Source organism: Vanacampus margaritifer, chromosome 16, assembly GCF_051991255.1.
Source record: "Vanacampus margaritifer isolate UIUO_Vmar chromosome 16, RoL_Vmar_1.0, whole genome shotgun sequence".
NCBI classification, from domain to species: Eukaryota; Metazoa; Chordata; class Actinopteri; order Syngnathiformes; family Syngnathidae; genus Vanacampus; species Vanacampus margaritifer.
This window is the reverse complement of record NC_135447.1, coordinates 2001131-2023213: the sequence shown is the minus strand read 5'-3', so window position 1 is coordinate 2023213 and position 22083 is coordinate 2001131. Positions and strand designations below refer to the sequence as shown.

At 37.3% G+C, this 22083-nt stretch overlaps 1 protein-coding gene and 1 long non-coding RNA gene across 6 annotated transcripts in view; both read right to left on the bottom strand.

The window, feature by feature from the left end:
- The window catches only part of zbtb16a (zinc finger and BTB domain containing 16a), a 143313-nt gene that overhangs the window by 68260 nt on the left and 52970 nt on the right, over positions 1 to 22083 (bottom strand). The gene's annotated exons all lie outside the window — the stretch shown is intronic.
- LOC144036419 (uncharacterized) lies at positions 11839 to 20565 on the bottom strand. Of its 3 annotated transcripts, none has more exons than XR_013288639.1 (8): positions 17482 to 20565; positions 17242 to 17390; positions 16777 to 16839; positions 15643 to 15696; positions 14438 to 14491; positions 13412 to 13477; positions 12149 to 12202; positions 11839 to 12044 (listed from the first exon to the last, which is right to left on the bottom strand). It is a non-coding gene; the product is annotated as an uncharacterized LOC144036419 (long non-coding RNA). The 3 variants fall into 3 exon arrangements; XR_013288640.1 differs by lacking the exon at positions 12149 to 12202 and having other exon boundaries at positions 17482 to 17625; positions 18231 to 20561; XR_013288638.1 differs by lacking the exon at positions 12149 to 12202 and having other exon boundaries at positions 17482 to 20561.

Genomic DNA, 22083 nt, shown 5'->3' with positions numbered 1-22083 from the left:
TTTAGCGGTTGATTTTAGCGAGGCGTAGGGTGACCAGATTTTCACAATTTAAAACCAGGACACTACAATTTTGAGGAAAAGCTCATCTACAACAAATTCTCACCAGAAACTCTAACAAATTGAATTGCTAGTCAATCTGATGAGTGGAGGTTGTGTTATTACTTTAGCGAATGCTAAATGCTATCTATGTTAGTCAACTCAAAAAGTTCTTTTTTTGGGGGGGCAATAATATGTTCTATGCAGCCCCACTAGTCTAAATATGGTATTCTGGTAAATATTGTGTTAGTGGAATATGAGTTAAGCAGCCAAATCCAGCCGCTGCCATTTTGCCACTTGCTGTCGACTCACGATGACATCACAGTTGCTCAGGTAGCAACCAATCACAGCTCAGCTTGAGAAAACAGGTGAACTGCGATTGGTCTTTGCCTGAGAGCAACATTGATGTCATCTTCCGTCAATAGCAAGCGGCAAAATGGCCGCTCCCTGAGACGCTCCATAACTCATATTCCACAAATGTAAGATTAATACGAATGTCATGTTTGGACTAGTGAGGTCACGTATAACATATGATTGTCAAGAAATGTTTGAGGTTGACTTACACTTTAACGGCATGATTACCGATCCAATTTAGGATAAAATCATCACTGTAGAGTGTTCAACCTGACGCATCGACTCGTCATGCTTTGACAATAGCGTTAGCATTACGTAAACAGATTATTTTACCTGGCTAGCCTTTAATACCAGCCAGATTGACTTAATCCGAGGGAAATAATATTGCTGGATTTTTTTTTTGGGGGGGGGGGGGGGGGGCGAGCCTCCTGACCACCTTATGAACTTTGCCTCCTACAGTGACCGCCTCAGAATGTTACTTTAAGCTAGCAGCTGGCCGATTATGCAACATCACCTTTACAGGGCTGTTAATTCATTTTTATAGTTAAACGGAGAAAAACATTGGGTGGGGGAAAACTCATTTTGGTAAGGGCAGGGGGGGGGGTTGCAGGTCATGTGCTTCGAATGTTTAGAATAAGTTCACCAATGGGAGACAGTAGCAGGTAAAAGCGTGGTCTGCCGGGGTATTTTCCGGGGGGGGGGGGGGAGGGGTTCGATCGCCGGCTTGTGGGACTTTTAGCAGTGTAACAGGAGCTTCCTGGCCGGCGCTCATTAAAAAGCTCTCACGGGGAACACACGAGGCTTTCACAGCTTTGTTTGCTGGCGCATTCTTGGCCGACGCTGAGGAGACCAAAGCCTCTTTTTTTTTTTTTTTTTTTTTTTTGTATACAGTGAAACTAAACGGTCAAAGCGGTTGAGAACTAATGCAGTCAGACACCAGCAACCCCCTCGCAACTACCCGCCATTATTACCAAACAAGTCCCTCACCTAGCCCGCTCAATAACCTGTAAAGATTTACTGTTTAGGGCCCATTATTTCCTGCTTTCAAGTCACACATTGTCAAAGGCAAGACAGAGTTTATTAAGTCGCTGCAGTCACGAGGCCCGAGTGCAAAGTGATATATATATATATATATATATACTGTATATATATATATATATATATATACTGTATATATATATATATATATATATATATATATATATATATATATACTGTATATATATATATATATATATATATATATATATATATATATATACTGTATATATATATATATATATATATATATATATATATATATATATATATATATATATATATATATATATATATATATGGTGATAAAAGTGATTGGAAAAGGAGGGAATGGGGGGGGAAATGGAGGAAGAAATACTCGGAATTTATTGGACTGCAGACTTCTTCCAGACCGAGTTTAAAAAAAATATATATATATATATATTTTCCAGTGTACATTGGTGTCTTGACAATCTTGAGAAACCCGAGTTTTTTCGAAATACAAGCCCGTCTTTTGGCCTCTTACTGTCAAACTAAACACAAAACCGGGAATTCAGCCGTGTGCACTGAAAACAACCACATCGCAGGCTTTCCATCTGCCAGCTAACTGCTAACGCCAATTAGCATCTCTGTAACCATTTCAAGCAACGGATTTAACCCAAATGGTTAAACAACACGATATGTACTCAGTCATGTATTCTTTGTCCTCTGTGAAGAGTGACTAATATCAGTGGCAGGCTGATGAGCTGAGAGGAGTTGAGACATCTCAATGAACAGTATATCAGTCTTTCTGTATTATACTGTTTTTTTTTCTAGATCTGTTTGCTTTGTAAAGTACAGTATTATAGAGTGTAATTTTTCCTCATTAAAATACACAAAACGGATTCCTAACTAATGTATATTTATTTCAATGAAAAACATTTGAGTGTTTTGAGCTAGAAACGTGGTCAAGACACAAATTAAGCTGTTTTAATCTCCGTTTAAATTGTGGTGAAGGGTTAAATAGTAAAAATAAAATAAAATAAAAATACTTTAAATAGATGTAATCATAAGCTATCCTACATCGATATGATATAGTGTTCACGTCAAATGTTCAACTTAAAGAACCCATCGTAAGCTAGTTTTCAAGATGGCGCGACAACTAGCTTGCTAGCTAGAATAGAAGACGCTACAAATGAGCTAAAAGCAGCTTGTGTAAAAGAAAGATGCAGAAACAGTTTCCACAATGATGCTTAACAGCAATACTGCAATTTCCCTAAAAGCGTTCAATTTTGACACAATGTTATAAGAATCCTTTGTAGCTCTGCAATAGCCTCACATATTGACAAAAATCCAGAAAACGGCTCCACTCAACTGTTTCTGTGCATAACAGAAAAAAATTCATGAAATGCAGCTTTTTTTTTTTTTTTTTACAGCTCTCAGGTGCATCATGCTTGTTTTGTTTGGGCAGCCCTTAAAATGTTCCACATAAAAACAGAACATGTGCGGACTTCAAATGCTCAAATCGGATCAAGTAGGGGGGGGAACTATTTCGCTGGTTGTCATGATGCATGCTGAGTCCTTTTCCATGAAGTCATCGTTTAGCCTCGCTAGTACCAACTAAGTGAAGGATCGTTTTTAGGTGAGTAACAAAACAACAACAAAAATCTTCAATTTGAGATTCTAAAACTCCCAATTCATTTAAGATGAGCATACCAGGCAATGCAATGCTCCTTTGCAATTTTTACGTTCTACAGCGTCTACAACGTTTTGTGTATGCCAGTATTTATTTTGCTTATTTTTGTGATATTTTTGCAATACTTTTCGAAAATTTGTTTGTGAAATTAAGTTCAAATTCTATTATTCAGAATTTCCAAAAAAAATGACATGGGGAGGCACATTTGCACAATTTTTTAACTTTTGTGGTGTGCAGCAGTTAACTGTTAAATGTTTAATTTTCACGTAATATTTAACTTTTTATGAGATTTTTGCAACACTTTTTGAAAATTGCTTGTGAAGTTCAGGCAGGGAGTTTTGCATTATTATTATTATTTTTTTTTAAATGTTCTGTGGTAGGTAACGTTTTACTATTCGGAATGTCAATTATTTTTTTTTTTTGATATATTGGAGTTAATTACCTAACATTTATTGGGCTTATTTACATTTTCTTCACTTTCTTGCAACACTTTTTAAAAATTGCTCGCAAAAGTAAGGTTGACTGGTTGCATTTACGCGTACATATTTTACTGTCGGCTATCTCGTTGCACTTAAGATAACGACTGATAAAAAAAAATGTAATCAGTGAGACGCATCAGCGATAAATTACACCTTGGCAAATGCTTTATTGTTATTGTTTTATGACGTTCAATGATTAACTTAGTTTCATAGTTGCGTGTCACTGTTTGTTTTGCTTATTCTGTTGCTCTAACTTAGTGTTCAAAACTGAAATTTGCAACTGTGGAATCTGGGATGTGAAATGCTACTATAACTCATAATACGGAGCCAATTAAACAATTTTGGTTTATATTTTTTCATTACATTACAATAGTTACTAACGTGATATTGCGCCTTAATTTCCGCACGATTTCCAGCTAAATTCGACGGGATTGTTTTGAAAAGGTCTTTCCCGTCCACCGGGGGAGTCCTTTGAAAGTAGCGTTATTGACTAAGCGCATTACACAATAATAAGCAGCGTCAATGTCAACTTGTTTGCAAGCAGGAGGGAAGTGCAACCTGCAACTGAAACACTTTCCACTTCCTCCTTCCTCGCGCAGCCCGACCTGCCAACTCGCGGCACGGGCCTGTGGATATAAATACAGCAGAAGTGATACTGTAGAGGCGATGACAGGCCTTGGCGGCCGGCCAAAAGCATGCGAGAGAGCGCGCGTGTGTGTGTGTGTGTGTGTGTGTGTGTGTGTGTGTGTGTATGTGTGCGAGTGTGTATGTCTACGATCAGCTGAGGCAGAAATAGGCCAAACGGTGACTCGGCGGTTCAAAGGGTTCAACGTGTCCTGAGTAGGGATTTTTTTTTTTCTTTCCCCCTGCTGTTACCTCACCCGGATTAACAACAGCATGCAACAGAAATGAAAGAAAAATAGAGAAAATGCTTTACTTTATTCATTCGTTTAATCGGGGATGTGATTTTTCCGCTAATTCGCGGAATTCCGCTTTTTTTATCTCCCCCCCCAAAAAAAAAATCTGATTTTTTTTTTTTTTGTATTTCATTGTGTATGCACATGACTCCGACAGATAACATCTTCTGCTATAACAAAGACATTTGTGGTATGCTCTAATATGAGTTACTTTTCATTTGGTCATGATACAATTATTTGTTCATGAAATTTGAACTCTTCAACATTATTTATGTGTTAACTTAGTAATCACATTAGTTAGATATGATGATATTCTCAGTGATAGTTTTTAAAAGCAAAGGCAGTCCAATGTTTTTGAATGTGACTGATTTTGAGTTGACTAAAACTGCCATTTTATATGGGATAGTTCAATATACATTGAAAATTTATGCTGTTGTTTTGTCTATTTCTTTGTCATGTGAGTGCATTGAAAGTACTTAAAAACACGGAAAACCCATGAGCTCCGGGGGGCCAAAGCCCCCCTTGTCCCCCCACCAGGGCACTGCCCTGGACCTAGCTGGGTGCCAGCGGCCCCCAGACCCCGGGCTAAATTTTCAGATAATTTCACTTTGGTCAAATCCCATCCCTGTTTAATGATTATTACCTCAATGTATTTTAATTATTAACTCATTTGCTCCAAAACACGTAGAAATATTTAAAATATTACCATGGTCCCAAAAACATATTTATACGTTTTTTTAATGGTTTTTTTTTTTTTTTTTAATGCTAGAGCATACAGAAGGCTTTGATGCAGCCTCTGAAGTGAAGAGAATGCTTGAAGCAATGGTAGTTATTAGTACTAAAGAAGTACTACAGTTGTAGTATTGTTGGCTTACATGGCAGTTTTTCCCTTGCTTTTGAAAACGGCACCAGTTTCCTTTCTGTCCCAGGTGGCGCAGGTTGTCCACACTCTTCCTGCGCAAGATAGTGCTCGCGATCCGCTGGGCTCAGAGATGCAAATGAAAAACAGCCGCTTCCTCTTTCTTTAAGACTCCAAGAAAAGCCTTTAAAAGGCTGCTGTTTACCGCCACATTAAAGCGCTCGTCCCTGTGACCGAGCGTATTAGTATTCTGCGGCCACTTGCTTGTTTTCAACAGTTATAACACGACATCCACGCCATCTTTTATGTTGCGCCTCTCAGTGGAATTAGCAGCATAAAAGCAATCCTTATGCGTCCTGGCTACTTCCAGATGGCTATGTGAGCGCTTTTATCTTCTTGTCGTCGTCGTCTCATTTCCCTTTTTGGACATGAAAGTGCCACGGGCACATCTTTGCTTCGTCGTCTTCATTCTCTTGCTTCCCCCAAATTATAAAGAGCATTTCAAGAGGGAGCTCTTCCATGAATGGGATTCATAAACGTTCTAATCTGCGCTGCGAAAATTGATCTGAGAAGTTTCCCAGAGCGATCGGCCGGCTTACATAATGGAATCATAACAAGGGAAGCGCCTGGGAGAATATTTACTTTTATCGCTGTTTGCTGTCACAACTGCTTTGTTGCTCCCAGCTGGGATTCGCATTCAGGACATTTCAGTCAAAATTGTAAACAGATTTTAGCATGCAAAATGATTTTATTTGATTTTTTTTTAAGATAGTCAAGCTAACACAATGGAAACGACAAAGGTAAATGCCGCTGAGGTTCAATGAGACAATTTGATGCACTCGCAACTTTTACATCAAAATCAATTTCTTTAAATCAAAATTCAATTCTTGCATGGGTTTTCCTCCCACACTGTTTTCTTCATGGAAGACTTTAAATCGTCGATCTGTGACTGACATGCAATCCCCTACAGTACGTGCGCTGTCACTACACAATGGGAGGCTTGTCAAACATGACTGCCGTACATTTCTGACCCCGTCAGCGCATGCCGGAGGTTCATTACACGAAAAAACGATGATGTGGACAATCTAATATAGCGCACGTGTGTTTGAGTGTGTGGAGGTATGACAGCCAGTTATGTCATTACAGGGACAAGGTTCAACTGTGCGCTGCGATGCAACACAACATCGAGGTATTTTTTGGGGAAAAACATGCGACAATGACAACTATGTGGCAAATTTATGTGTGACACTGAGAATGGAACCGCAGCTCTCGCACTTTCTCATTTACTCGCAGGCATTTTCACAGAAGCAACCTCCTTCGCTCCCAGCTGTTTTACTGGATTTTGACCGATTTTGCAAGGCCCACAGAATATTGTGTTCTATTGCGGTAAAAACACGGAACCTACCAAAAGAAAGATTAGAGTCTCTTCTTTCATCAGGGGAAAAAAAAAATTCTATTTCTGTTTCCGTTTTGCAGCAATTAGCATGAGAATATAGCTAAGTTTCATCATGATTCACAAATCTGTTTAAAACACTGGGGAAAAGAGCTTGTTTGCAACATGGCCCTGGTTGATCTCTTATACTCTGCTGCCCCCTGCTGGCCGTTTACGTAGTAACTACCACTGCTTTAAGCGTTCTCTTCAGTTCAGAGGCTTGACGTGAAATTTCACAAGGGCCCAGGAATGAATTTTTAAATGTCTTCCAAAGGGATATTTGAAAATAAAGTAATGAGCAGTAAATAATAATAATTATTATTTTTTTAATGTCCACAATTAAAAGTCCTTAAAATAAAGAAGATTTTTTTTTTAATTCCAAATAAGGGGATAAGCAGAAATAAATTATTTTGGCGTCAGAGAACAATGAACTGTTCAAAAATGTCCTGACTTGAAATTTCATGAGAGATTCCTTGAGTAGTAATGTAATGAGTAGTAATTAATTACTCCATCTCCGGTGTCAGTCCCATTGTTCAGTTCAACTGTAAAATGTACAAAAACATCTGACTTGAAATTTCAGAAAGGCCTAGCAAAGAATTTTACATTTCTTGTGAAGAGATTACTTCAGTAGTGATATTCGAAATGTTAAATAAAGTAATGAGTAGTAATTGATTACGCTGATGTTAGTCCCATTATGAAATGTACAAGACCTATCTGACTTGAAATTTCACAAGGACCGAACAATATATTTGATTTTTCTTTGGAAAAAGAGCTTTATTTATTTATTTGTAATGTCAAATAAAGGGATCAATAATTATTTTGTTACCATATCAAAACTAACTTGACATTTCACAAAGGCCTAGAAAGGAGCAGTAATGAATTACTTTGATGATAAGTTAAAAAAATAAAAAAATATTATTTTTCCCCCCACAGTGTCTTATTTGCACTTGTTGATATAATCCCTTTGTTATAATATGCGCAAACGAGATTCCCATGGATCATTGAATCTCCATAACCTTCCCGCTATGAGTTTGAGTGTGTTTGGAGGTTATTTAAGGCTGTTTTTGCATGCATAACAAATTCTCTCACACACACACACACACACACACATCCTCGGAAAAAAAAGAAAGAAAGGGAGAGATGCAGCGGTCGGCGACAGCGGCGATGAGAGCCGGCGAGTACAGGGACACAGATAAGATTGCGGGAGCAGGAGGCTAAATTTAAATGGTAATTGGCCGACTTCCACAAGCTTGTGGGCATTTTAATGAGTCATAATAACTTCATTTAAAACCAGCTGAGCAGAAAATAGATTGGCGAGGAGCCCGTGGCTAGTATGGATTTGTGTTGTGCCCATGCAACGCGCGCGCACACACACGCACGCACACACACACACACACGCAGACCAAAATCCAAAACTCAAGGGACGTGTATCCAGGCCATCTCACAAAAGAACACTAACTCACTCATACATTGTTTCTTGATGTAATGTGCTATTAACACTAACCATGGCAATACATATTCAAGTCCGCTAACCAATTGTCTGCCTTTTGACACAATTTGGTGAGAAATTTCACATTTAGAGGTGAGTGGGAACTTTCTCCATTTATGCAAATGAGGTATGATCCAACCTGGCATTCGAGTTTTCCTGGGGCACGCTACGACAAAAGTACAGTAGGTAGCAGCAGTGGCGGTTCTAGGGTCGGGGGTTTAGGGTCCTGTGTCCCAGCCAGATCAAGCATTTTGTACATTTTTACTAATTTAATTCCCACAATTGTGAAAAAGAAGCATAACATTTTTGGGGGTCAAGGGCACCAGTTAGCTTGTCAGTAGCATCTTGGCTACAATATCAATACACACACGGGACACATACAGCTAACTACTCGCATTCCGATTCACAAACAGAGGATAGTGATGCTCTGATCACCCATGTTTGTTAGCTAAAAAAAAAAAAAATTGTGCCAGCTAACTCCTATCTAATGACACAATTGCTGTAGTTTGGTTAAAATATGACGTTTCAACATGTTAACACACTTCGCTAGCTTGATTAAAGGGTGCATACATTTAAAAAAATAACCAAATTAGCTCTTAAATTTTAGGGGTGTAAGGATTCAATTTACGGGTCAAAAATGGGCTAGAAATGCTTTTCACCATTTTTTTTTTATTAGAAAGCTCATTAATTTATGGGAATTTTGTGGCTACGAACATTCCTGCCGAGGCGTTTTGGAAAATGTCTTTGTTCCATCTTTACCGACTTGTTGACCCTCTTGTGAATTCATGCCGAGTTCCAAGCCGATCACACTTGATGTGGTGAAGATACCACGACCTGATCGACAGTATATGAATCGGCAAAAATTTCATCATGTTTAGTTAAAGGATCAGGGTAAGAAATGGCAGCTATTTTTTTTTTAAATGTCACGTAATCCACCATGGCATTTGTATCCAGTCCATTTCACATTTTCATAGGTTGTGAGAAATGCTACATGATACAATCGGCAAACTATGTAGCATCGTTCATCGACTGGTCAACGAGTGTAAGAAATGTTGTTTATGTTACCTGTTAATTTATGCACGACGCTATGTTTAGTCCATATTGACGTGTCTTTAAACAAATACATCGAGCTGGAAATTTCAGGCCAATCACACGTGTATGGCTGAACTTCTCCAAATGAAGTCATGCTACAGAAATTTGCTAACATTTTAGTTAAACAGCCGATGAGTGTGATCAATGTCAGTTTAGAAAAAGGCAGCCATTTTTTCGCCATTTTTTTTTTTTATAGAAATACAATCAATGGACCGTCTGTTAATTTATGCAAATTAGGTCTAAACTACCATAACATTTGTATATAGCCCAAAAACAAATTGAGCTGGAAGTGAGAATTTTCACACCAATAACACTTGGGTGGGTATGTTACCGATCTTGTTACCGATTGGAAGTCACGCTTGATGCGCACGAGTTGTAGGTTGCCCACCCCCACCAAATCACTCCAAAATTCACATACTGGCCTGTCTGCATGCATTAGCGCGTGTTGATGCTCTTGCATTCTCCAGTCGGTATCATTCAAATTTGCAGCAGAGCGAATTAATTGGCAAGCTTTTGGCAATAATTGACTTTGACCACACGCACACACACACACACACATTGACGACAACAACAAAGCAGCTGGGCTGATGGAGGGAGGGGAAGGCATGATGAAGCGAATCCAAAATTTAATCGACTGTGTTCTTGTTTTGAGCAGAAGGCACACAGTGTACTGTACAGCGAGGACCCATAAAAATACGCTCAGTCTGGTCCAAAAGAAGAGAGAGAGAAAGAAAGGGATACAAAAAAGGAGACGGGGGCTGGAGGTGGGGAGAAGGGAGACACGCTTGCAGACGTTTCGGCAATCACTCTCCATCAAAACACTTGCCTCGCATTCAAAAATAAGACCCGCCATTAGAGCCGAACACCAAATCGGGCCCAATGAGCGGAGCAAGGGGCTGCTCGCTACTTAGCAACCTTCCAAAAAGGATTTCAAGCTATGTTATCTCTCTTAGAAACTCAACAACTCCACGTTATGAAGAAGCATTTGATTGATGGACGGGAGGAAATCGCGATATCGCCACGATAGAATGCGATGGCGAGCAACAGTAAAGTGGGTCCTCGCACCTCCGCAGAGTTTTGTCAAACTTAGCATAACATATTCACACCCTATATATTTAAAATAACCACATAGCTTAGCCTTTCAGTCCGTTAGCTTCATGCTAACGCTAAAGGAATGCATGATGTGGTGTGTTAAAGCTTCACGCAACGGATTGAACATAGACTGAGGCAACATAAAAAGACAGAAAATCCAACAGTATCCAGTCATTCTTTATCCTCTGCGTAGAACGACTAATAGTAGTTATATTAGAATATTAGTGCCGTACTGATGAGTAGAGAGATGAGTTGAATATGAATTCTCCTTGAGTACAAAAATTGTAATTGTTCTTATTTAATCTGTTTTGATAAAGTGCAATATTATAAGAGTACTATTCTTCCTCTGAACGACGGTCAGGGCTTATTATCGTAAATGTTAAAGTGCTTCGGTATTCATGATCGTAAAAGACAACGATCTGATCAGCTGACTGGGGATCGGTTGTTGAGGTGCAAGAAAACATGACAGCAAACATGATGCTCGATGTCTAATCAGAAGAAACAAAGGAATGCCCAAAAAAAAACAAAAACAAAAAAAAACAGCTGTTACTTTTTGGCGTGTGGGTGCAGATGTATTATCAGCTGTTAAAAAAAAAACTAACATATAAAATGGCCTCTGGCTGTTCTTTCATTTTTCTCCTGAACTATTTCTTTTTCCGCAACTTGCTTTTAATAGATGGACTTTTCCCCCGCCACTCAGCCTCACTCTCTCACACGCACGCACACGCACGCACACACACACACACACACACACACACACACACACACACACACACACACACACACACACACACACACACGCACACACACGCAGGTTTGCCTCTGTGTATTATGAGGACATTTTTTCCAAACCTGTTTAATTGTGTATTACGGGGACACCCCTTTCCGCTAATGCCAGAGAGATGGGACTTGCACCCCAAAAATTTTTTGGGGGTCATCCAGGGAAATTTCACTTCAAAACTTTAAAAAACTCAACGCACAAAAAAAAGAAAAACCTGAAAAAACAGTAATTATGAGGACATAGATAATGAGCTAAATAAGCCACGCCCATGGCAAAAATGGTAATTATGAGGACCAACTCACATTACAAGGACAAAGTTTACACAACACACAGCAACCATGTCACTGAAGTGACTTGAAAGTTCTGGCATTCTGACGTTACACAAACTGAAATGACATTGATGTGTAATGACTTACCTGATATAAGGTCGCATTGTTGTGCATAACAATACTGTGAAATGCAAAGTCATACCTGATCCTTGAGCACCATGTTACAACTTTAGGACAGACTGAAACTGGTATGTTAATAAAACAATGCTTCTTATGTGACCAGGTTATCTAGGTCAAGCACATCTTTGTAATGGATAAGCTAGACATGAAACCAGATGCAAAAGAGTGAACATTGAACATTTTATTCTTTAAAACATGACTACCTCTCATCTTAAAGATGAGCAGTTTTCTAATAGCTCATTACTGGAATACCTTCGGATTTCAGAATTTCTGAAAAACAGGTTCAATGTAGGAAGTGTCTGAAGTACTGTGAGAATCTGGAACATATTCCTCTGCTGATGAATCCTCACTTGAACTGGATACATCAGCAACCTAATTTTTTAAACAAAAACAATTATTACATACATACAGACATACATATTGTCGCTGTCCTGTGAAAAACACTTCCACCATATTTTCCAGACTATAAAGCGCACCGTGATACAAGCCGTGCCGCCAAGAAGGATCGCTACCGGAGAGCAGCCCGCGACCTAAAAATGGAAACATGTTTTTCACAGGACAGCAATGATATCCATATATACAGTAGACGCACACATACATGTGCATATATACAGCGGCTCTAAAATTGACACCTGCCGGATGCGGGTTAAAGTTCCTTTTGGCGGGTGGTCATAAATATTTACTAGCTTTACTTCGCTGCTACTTAGTGATGCACTCGAAGTAGAAGCTTGAGACAAGTGTTGAGCGCTCGCGGAAGAAGTAGCTCCCGCCATTGATGGGCTAATGTGCTAAAGTTCATTTACCAAAGATAGGTGGTCTTCATCATCAAGCAGTTTTGCATTTTTTTTTTTTTTTGCAATCAACGGGATATGTGCCAGATGCTGGAGCAAACTAGAAAAGCATTTAGAACCTAAAGTTTGTGCATATACTAAAGATTATTATAAATCTAGTCACCACATTTATTCGAAAGATGAGATGAAGCATTTAACAAGAGGGATAGTTAATATGCTTAATCTATGGCATTGCCCCTAAAACGGGTCTTGTGTGATACAGTCCTTCAGTTACAGTAGACGTTTTCTATTTTACCGAGTCAGACAGTCGTTAAGATTGAGACAATTGCTCAACATTTTGCTGCTTGCAACTAAAGACAGCGGTATAAACATGGGTCATAATTTATCCTCTTGACTAAATTATATTCATTCAATGAAAATGCCTGCACTATTAATCCTGGTTGCGTGAAACAAAGATCCATTGCAGATACAAATAACACACAAGATAAAATACCCATCATGCCAGTCCATTCTAGTGCAGCGAAAGGTCCAAAACATAAAGCACATTTATCCAAGCTTGATACAAGTGAATAAACTACCTGATGTTTACACTTCTGTTTAAAAAAAAAATAAAAAAATTATAGCGAGTTCACCTCTAAAATCCACCATAAATAAATTAATGGGAAAAAAAGATCACTACAGTGCATAATCTAAATCACCAAACTGCCAACAAATCTTGAATTTGAGATATTTTTAATGTTGACTTGTAGAAATTTTAGTCCCATACAAGCGTATTGTTGGATACAGTATTTTTAACGTCTTGGCAATACACATTGCATAAACAATTGTTGTGATTATATTTGTTAGTTATATAGTTTAGCCCTAGCATCTACTCTACACTCTTCACTCCTAACGTCTTGCTTCTGAAAACTGATTTCAACATCAATATTCAAAAAGAAATCTCGTCACCTGGTCAACTTTGTCTGTGACAGCTACGTCTTCAGCTATGTCTTCAGGTTGTGCGTCAGTTCAAACCTGGTACACATGAAGAAAAAAATACATATAAAATTCAATTCTTAGTAATACACAAGACTGTACCTGTGCATGTACACAGTTACAGTACATACAGAACAATGAATAGGTTAAAGTATTGTGAATGCAAACTCATTTTATTTGCCATTACAAAAATAAATAAATAAATCCTTCTGCACTACAGGTTTGTGTACATTGGTGACGTCTATTTTTCACAATGAAACAAAAACAAGAAAATACACAGTCCTCAGAGAATCCATACCTGACCAGAGTATGAATTGTGAGGACTGTATGTGTAACTCCAAGCCCTGAAAACTTATTTTACACTCACAGTGTATAAATACACTGTCCTCAGAGTGTCAGTTATTCACAACTACGACATTGTGAGGACAATGTATCTGCGAGGGCTGCTCAGTATTGACAAAACATGCGACATGGGTGTTTTATACAGTGATGGAGATTATTTAAACATTTAACACATACCTAAAAAAAAAGATCTATCCATATACATATATATATACACATACATATAGATATATATACTGTATACATAGCGAGACGGACAGACAGACATAGCGAGATGGACTGAGCAAGACAGATAGATATAGAAAATAAAGATAGAGATAAAGATAAAGAGATCTTTATAATCCAAAGAAAGAAATGCATGTTAATGCGGAAAAATAAGCATGCTCATTGTGATCTAATCTTATCCAATTAAGTTATTTTTTGTTAGTAATGCCCCTCGATACGGTTCTCTCGTATGGCGATGCGCAATTCAGGTAGTCTCTGATTGGTCAAAGTCAGACTAAAGTATACAATGCAATATTCATTTGTTGCTTGTCTTTGCAATACACATATTGCATGAGCCATTCGTGCGACAAGATATTTTTTTATATATTGTGCCAACGTCTTGCTTCTGAAAAATGTATTTCAACATCAACATTCAAAAACAAATCTAGTCACCTGGTCAACTTGGTCTGTGACAGCTATGTCTTCAGGTTGTGCGTCAGTTGAAACCTGGTACACATGAAGAGAAAAATACATATAAAATTCAATTCTTAGTAACACGACTGTACCTGTGCATTTACACAGTTACAGTACATAAAGAACAATGAATAGGTTAAAGTATTGTGAATGCAAACACATTTTATTTGCCATTACAAAAATAAATAATCCGTCAGCACTAGTGGTTTGTGTAAATTGGTGACGTCTATTTTTCACAATGAAACAATTAATAGAAAATACACAGTCCTCAAAGTGTCCATACCTGACCAGAGTATGAATTGTGAGGACTGTATCTGTAACTCCAAACCCCTGAAAACTTATTTTACATTCGCAGTGTATAAATACACTGTCCTCAGAGTGTCAGTTATTCACAACTACGACATTGTGAGGACTGTGTATCTGCGAGGGCTACACAGTATTGACATGCGACATGGGTGTTTTATACTGTGATGGAGATTAAACATTTAACACGGACCTAAAAAAAAGATCTATACATATACTGTATACATACATACTCTATATATACAGTATATATATATATATATACACAAATATATATATATATATATATATATATATATATATATATATATATATATACACAAATATACATATATATATATATACACAAATATATATATACACAAATATACATATATATATATATACACAAATATATATATATATATATATATATATATATATATATATATATATATATATATATATATATATATATATATATATATATATATATATATATATACACAAATATACATATATATATAGATAGAGAGACAGATATATAGATATATAGACATAAAGATAAAGATAGAGAGATCTTTATAATCCAAAGAAAGAAATACACGTTAATGCGGAAAAATAATCATGCTTATTGTGATCTAGTCTTATACAAATAAGTTAGTTTTTTTTAGTAATGCCCCTCGATACGGTTCTCTTGTATGGCGATGCGAAATTAAGGTAGTCTCTGATTGGTCAAAGTCAGACTAAAGTATACAATACAATATTCATTTGTTGCATGTCTTTGCAACAGACATTGCATGAGCCATTCGTGCGACAAGATCTTTTTTTTATATATTGTGCAACGTCTTGCTTCTGAAAAACGTATTTCAACATCAACATTCAAAAAGAAATCTAGTCACCTGGTCAACTTGGTCTGTGACAGCTATGTCTTCAGGTTGTGCGTCAGTTGAAACCTGGTACACATGAAGAGAAAAATACATATAAAATTCAATTCTTAGTAACATGACTGTACCTGTGCATTTACACAGTTACAGTACATACAGAACAATGAATAGGTTAAAGTAATGTGAATGCAAACTCATTTTATTTGCCATTACAAAAATGAATAAATAAATCTGTCTGCACTACAGGTTTGTGTAAATTGCTGACGTCTATTTTTCACAATGACACACAAATAAGAAAATACACAGTCCTCAGAGTGTCCATACCTGACCAGAGTATGAATTGTGAGGACTGTATGTGTAACTCCAAGCCCTCAAAACGTATTTTAAACTCACAGTGTATAAATACACTGTCCTCAGAGTGTCAGTTATTCACAACTACGACATTGTGAGGACTGTGTATCTTGCGAGGGCTGCACAGTATTGACAAAACATGTGACATGGGTGTTTTATACAGTGATGGAGATTATTTTGACATTAAACATGGACCGAATATATATATCTTCATAATCTAATTAAAGAAATACACGTACGTGCGGAAAAATAATCATGCTCATTTTGATCTAGTCTTATCCAAATAAGTTTTTTTTTTGTTAGTAATGCTCCTCGATACAATTCTCTTGTATGGCGATGCGCAATTAAGGTTGTCTCTGATTGGTCAAAATCAGACTCAAGTAGGGCCTGGCAATAAATCAAATTAATTGAATAAATTAAATTCAAATTGAATCGTTGAAAATTTGCTAAATCGTGAAATGTATTTTGTCTTCTGGATTATTAAAAGCTGTTATAATGTTCTGTTACATCCAGATGTTATTGTGAGTTGTAATTTTGCACAAGTGGTGGCAGAATGCTGGATGGTTGGTTTAAAAGACTTTTTATTTTATTTTTTGGCCATATCGCTTAGCCTCAGACTAAAGTATACAAACAATCCAATATTCATTTGTTGCACGTCTTTGCAATACACATATTGCATGAGCCATTCGTGCGCCAAGATATTTTCCACATATTGTGCAGCCCTAGTATCTCCACCCTCCACTAATGTCTTGCTTCTGAAAACTGATTTCAACAACATTCAAAAAGAAATCTAGTCACCTGGTCAACTTTGGCGCAGTCTGTGATAGCGGTGTCTTCATCAGGTTGTGCTTCAGTGGAAACCTGGGGTAGATGAATAGAAAAATACCAATACAATTAAATTCTTACTAAGACTAGACTGCTAAACTGTAATTTCATGTAATCATGAATGTGCGACCAGTAATTCTAGTATGTCACATGTATGAAGCAATATCCAAATGTCATGATAAGCAATCACGATATGATAATCAACATGATATTGTGAGGTTAGCGATACTCACGATAACTGTAAAAGTAAAATAAAAAAATAAGTCACAATATTGTAAAAAAAATGAAATAAAAACAAAAAAAATTATATTGAGAAAAGAATGTACTTTTGCTTTTGAGTTATAATTAATCTTTTATGTTTTGTCAAACCTTGCACGATAACCCCCCCACCCCCAAAAAAAACAAAATTAAGTGTGACAACACACCATATAAACATACCATAGTGTTTTTCCATTGTAGTGAAATTCAAACATGAAAACCTTCTGGGCATCATGATACACTCTCAGCCTGTTTTCACATAACTACTCCTCGATATTCAGTAGGAAAGACTCCCTTCTGAAAGGAGCAGGAACTGAACACTCCTCAACCTTACAAAGAAAAAGGGATACAACGGAAATATTTCATTATAACAGTAATGAAAACTAGGCCCATACTAAAGAATCTTTTACCAATACTCACCTTTGAATGAATTAATATATTTTATGGTGAAGCCATCCTTGTCTTTACCTAAGGATGAAAAATATGCTACCTCTTCTTTGGGTTTAACTTTTGCCCTCTGTGGCCTCATGACTGACATATCTCACTGAAGATAATGATCTAAAGCTATAGAAAAAAATTAGTTTCAATCAGTTTGATAGGTAACTTGGTGCAGATGTTTTGAAGTTGACTTTCTGTGGACCATAATATCCTGTGCAGTGTGCAGTAAATGTGCCAACGAAAATAAAATACAGTGGATAGCACAGCTCTGCTAAATATTTGCATAAATTAAATGTAATGAACACTAACATACTTTACTTAAATATTTCTATTTAAAGAACAAATTTAAGTAAACACAAATGCAGCAATTTACCAATACTTCATTTATACTGTACTGGTAATACTAAACCATTGTATATTTTCACATCATAAACCAGCCTATCAAACCAGCCTGTTATTGCTTTCCTCTTAAAAATTTCAATTAGCATTTATCTTACTCAACAGACGGTTAGCTCTGCTATGCTAACTGAGCTAACCGTCACTAACAAAAGCGTAGCAATTATAAATAATTTGCTGCAACCATCATAATCAACAGATGGTTAGGTATGCTAACGTTAGCTTAGCTGCACTTACACTGGACTTGCATTATAAATCATTTTCAGCAATGTACACAAGCGACCAACATTAAAATAAACAAGTTTCTGGAGGAAAAATTCAAGCTTCAAACCTACCTCATTAGCACAGCTACACTGCCATCACGTCTCGTGAAGTAATTAGAGCCGGGGCGGTTCTCTATCGGGGCTGCTAGATGACGTCACTTCCGTACTCCGGGCAATATAATAAATCACATTTAAATCAACAAATTGGTTCAGTGTTGGATTATGAACTTTGTTGATAAGAGTGGCTATTGTTCTATGATTTACAGTGTCAATTAAAAAAAAATAGATCACATTTAAAATTAACCCGAAAGGCTCATATACTAAATTAATTACCACAGACGAAAACAAAGGATATTATTGCTAGAATTATAGATAATTTTGTAATCGTTTAATGTGATTTCAGTTTGTTTTTTTAAAAAGTTATTATTATTTTTTTCATTAACGAAAATGTTTTTTTGCTTTAGTAAATAAAATAACCTTGCTGCTGTCACACAGTTGCTGTCCGAGGATGTTTTGGTACTATACTTTAGTAATGGATGCATGTGTTTTTTGGCAAAATTGTGAGCGAGCCCAGTAACTTGGCTTAGAATTAACCCTGCAAATGAATGGTCACATGATGCTTTACTGTTGGCATGAAGCAGGACTGATGGTAGCGCTCACCTTTTCTTCTCCAGACAAGCATTTTTCCGGATGCCCCAAACAGTTGGAAAGGGGGTTAATCAGAGAAAATAACTTTAACTCTTTTTTCCTTATTTTGGTCTGTGTTTATGGAATCCCTTTTTCACTGGTCACACCAGGCCATCCTCCAAAAGTCTTACTCCCTCACCATGGGTGTAGATGGACTCATACCTGCTTACTGCCATTCCTGAGCAAGCTCTACACTGGTGGTGATGTCCTTATCCCCGCAGCTGAATCAACTTTGGGAGATAGTCCTGGCATTTGCTGGATTTTCTTGGGTGCCCTGAAGCCTTCTTCACTTAAAGTTTGTAAGGTCACTAAAGGAAATTACTTTAATTTTCATGGCAAATAGGGACTTTGCAATTCATCTAATCACTATAACATTCTGGAGTACATGTACATGCAAATTGCCATCATAAAAAAACAATAATAAGTCAGCACTGCAGATTTTTAGAAAATCAATGTCATTCTCAAAACATTTGGCCACTGGTGTACAGAAAGATGTTATACTGTAAAGGTAGGGTGGGATGTTAAATGATGAATCAATGTACTGCACTGACAGTTTCTCTGTCTCTGCTGTTAACCATTGTACATTTTTAAATAAACAACCACTGAAATAATTAAATACTGAAATATATAATTAAATGTCATAGGGTATTTCATTATTTAATTATTTACTTAGGAATTGGTGGCTGCAAAAAAAATAAGGCTCTGTGTCTACAGACAAACATTCACAATACACAGCATTTTGAGAAAAAACTGAATTATGGAGACGTGCGTAATTGTGGGGACAGGTGATGGTCAGCCAATCAAATGCTGTGAAATATACACTGGTGTGAATTATTCATGAAGTGGTGCATTACAAGGACCTTCCTACAGGGGGCGCCATCAAATACACAAAAATACACAAATTCACGTAATTGTGCTTTACAAGGACATTGGCTAAAACTTTGGATTTAAGCCTTCTACAGCCCTAGAAGCACTTCTGCATTGAAATAATTATGAGGACATGGGCTGTGTCCTCATAATTCAAAATGTCCTCGCAGCACGGCATGTATTCAGGTGAAATGTCCTCATAATACACAAAGGCAAACACACACACACACACACACACACACACACACACACACACACACACACACACACACACACACACACACACGCACACACACACACACACACACACACACACACACACACACACACACACACACACACACACACATTTCGGAATTTGTGGCCTGGAAGGCAGTCAAGTTTCATTAATTTCTGGGTTTGGGTACAGTACAGTGTGTTCCTGGACTCACATCTGCGAGCGATCATAAATTCTGGTATGCTGGCAGAACATCCAGACCTGCCGGCACAAATGTGTCGTCATCAGCGTGAGGGAAGAGCCGGGCCGCGCCAGAACTGCAGAGCCACCGCCACACACACACAACGTCAGACCGACGGCGATGCAAGTGCGAGACAAAGACGCAGCTTCGTCTTTTTTTCTTTTTTTTTTTGCTTGATGAGGAGGAATTCAACCTCTTTCTTCCTCATTTGAATGTTCCCAATTTCACTAAAATGCACGCAATGGTATTACTGTAGTTCAGAAAATGGTTTAATGCAAATATTATGAATCCCCCAAAAGAAATAAAAATGCATAATATGTATTATGTTGTATATTTGAAAACAGTAGGCTTCACTTGGAAAGTCCACTAGTATTGAATTTAAAAAAAAAAAACTAATTTGGGGAAAACTAATAAAATAAAACCGTATACATTTTATTTTTTTAATCTCCCAAATTGTTTGTAAACAAAACAAAATTCAATGATTAAAAAAGAATAATAAATATTGCTGTGATTTTGGCTTTCTAAAAAATAGTATATGATAATATTTTGGCGATGTTCTTGTTAAAAAAACAAAAATCATATGAAATAATCTATCAATCTAAATATTTATAGAGTATCTTTTATGATCAATTTTATGATGAATAATGATATTGGGAGGAAACTAAAAGTTCGTGTTTCAAGAACAAAATATCGATTAGAAAAAGACGTTCTACTTTTAGTGAAAATAAAATAAAACGGAATAAAATTAAAGACATTTAAAGAGCAATAATATTACATTAAATGAAAAAGTGTCCAATTGGTATAATACTTTTAATGTCAGTAAATCCCTTAAAATCAACATTGTGAAATGTGATCCGTACTCAAGGTTCATGTTTAAGTACTCTGGAATTCTAATAGGAATCGGTCTCCACAGGGATTCAGGGTCAATCTGGTGATCTTATGTAACGTTGAATAAAACCAAATAAGGATCTGGTTAGTGTGGTTTGGAAAAACAGGTTATTTTGCAAACAAAAGGGGGAAGGAGAAAAAAAAAAAAGAGATATTTATGGTGCATCTTAGCACCGACTTAGTTTGGCAGCAGCGGAGGAAGTCGGAAACAGTTTGCCAAACATTACAAATGCTGCAAGAAGTTTTAAAGATTTATTTATTTGGTCTGACATTAATCTTTTCAGGCACTAGCTTGTTTTCTTCGCCTTTTTTTTTCCCCGGAAGAGATCTGGGACATTTGTACAGCTTTGAGGCTGCTTACTAACAAGCATTGACAGTTAAATGCAAACTGTACGCGAAGACTGGAACGTCTCAATTTTATTCTTTCAATAAAAGCTGAACAAATGAAATGTTGGCAGCTACTTGAACGGAATCCAATAAAATAGTTACGCAATGGACAAGACCGTGATATAATCAGCGGGTGACTTCATCTCATCTACAAGGGGAAGCATTTCGCAAGCTATGCAACCATACAATCATAACTATTTGAAAATTATTACCCAGAAAAGGCGCAGACTTAAGCTCTCAGGTGGATGTTAGAACTTAATAACACAACGAGAGCAGACAGAACAAACTGTGAGTGGGAAAAATAAAATAGAAACAAGCTGGCACACGGTAGACTGTACATACTGTACCCTCGCTCAGTGGTGGCACGCAGCCCAGACGGGACAGCGGCCAAACGTCTACAAACAACATGTGCACACAGACGCAGACAAATAGACAGGTAGCAGACAGACAGGCGGGCTAACAGTCAGAGAGATACAGGCACCGAGACAGGTAGAGTGGGCAGAGAGAGGTTGGAAGACAGCTGGGAAAAACAAAAAAAGTTCAGGCAGAATGCCGGGTGCAGACAAGACGAGACGGACAGGCAGAGACAGACAGGCAGTTGGGTAGGAAGGACGGCAGACAGGAACCCAAACTGGCAG